Below are 1,427 nucleotides of genomic sequence, written 5' to 3'. Positions count from 1 at the left end.
CCCTGGGATTTTCCAGGCAAGAACACTGGAGTGGGTTGCCATTCCCTTCTCCAATGCATGAAAGTGAAAAGTGAAAGCGAAGTCACTCAGTCATGTCCAACTCTTTGCAACCCCATGGACTGCAGCCCACCAGGCTCCTCCATCCATGGGATTTTCCAGGCAAGAGTACTGGAGTGGGGTGCCATTGCCTTCTCCGTTGGGGATATGTAGGTCTGCCCTTAGGGTGATTTGGATGTTAAGCTGTTGGGGATGTAAAGTGATCACCCAATGCCTGGCCACAGAGAACAACTGCTTATACACAGCAGGCCTGCCCCACTGCAGGCTGCAAGGCTGCCCTGGGTCCTTTTCTCACGTTTTCACCAATACACAACCCCTCAACCCCACTCTATCTCAGGCTCTATGCTAGGAGGTGAGGCAACAGGAAATGTGCTGCTTTCAGGATGTCCTTGCTGGGGAGAAGGGCCTTGGCCACGGTGGGCTCTGCCCACAGGAGAAGATACTGTGGTGGTTTGGGGGCTCCTGGAGGACCCAGGAGGCCTTCCTGGAGGAGGGGTGGGGGTGGCGACAGGGTACTAGGGAGTTGGCTGTAGGCCACTAGTCTGGGACTATGATGTGGATGGAGAACCATGGGGAGGCTGGGAGCCTCCAGGCTCTTTCTGTCTCTGTGCTCCTCCTTCTCTTCCTTTCAAAGCTCAGGTCGGCCCCTCTCCCTGTCCATCTTTCCTCTGCTCCATCCTGGGGCTAAGGGGTGTGGCAGGCAGGGAATTCAAGTCCATCCACCCCTCACTGTAGGAATATGTGTCCCAAGTGAGAGATTTCTATTGTTGGATTGGGTAAGGTAACTGGGACTAGGAAGGGTTCAGTTGACCCCCTGCCCTTTAGGATCATGTCTTGGGGTACCTCTATTTTCCCTCTTTTTAGTTGCCCTCCCAAGTCCTGGCCCAGTTTATAAGAAGCGCCAACTTTTGGGCATGAGAGAGCTGCAATCCCTGCCTCCAGCTGGGTTCAGGTTGGGAAGGGTCTTGGACTGGCGTCAGAACAGTTGGACTTTGAGCCCTACCTTGGCCAGCTATTCTGTCTTTCTCTCTCCCAGCTTCAGTTTCTCCTCCAGGAAATGGACATCATAAATAGGCAGGTGATACAGCAACTGAGTGTTGACAAGGTGACCATGGTGACTACTTGGCACAGAATTGGCTTCTGGGACCCAAGGCTCTCTCCTTAGCACTTCATCCTCTGTCCATCACCTTGTGACCAAGCCCTGGAAGGTACTCCTAGGCATGCCCCTTGGTCCCTGTCCCCTCTCTGGAGTAGAGTTACAGAGAGGAGTTGGAGGAGGAGGCAGTGGCAGGGGGCTTGGCATGAGGTTGGGGGAGGAGATTAAGGAGTGTGTTGGCAAGAAAGCTATCTCAGTCCTTCAAAGTTTCTTT

Source organism: Bison bison, unplaced genomic scaffold (genome assembly GCF_000754665.1).
Source record: "Bison bison bison isolate TAMUID 2011002044 unplaced genomic scaffold, Bison_UMD1.0 scf7180017864255, whole genome shotgun sequence".
NCBI lineage: Eukaryota > Metazoa > Chordata > Mammalia > Artiodactyla > Bovidae > Bison > Bison bison.
This window is presented reverse-complemented; position numbering follows the sequence as displayed.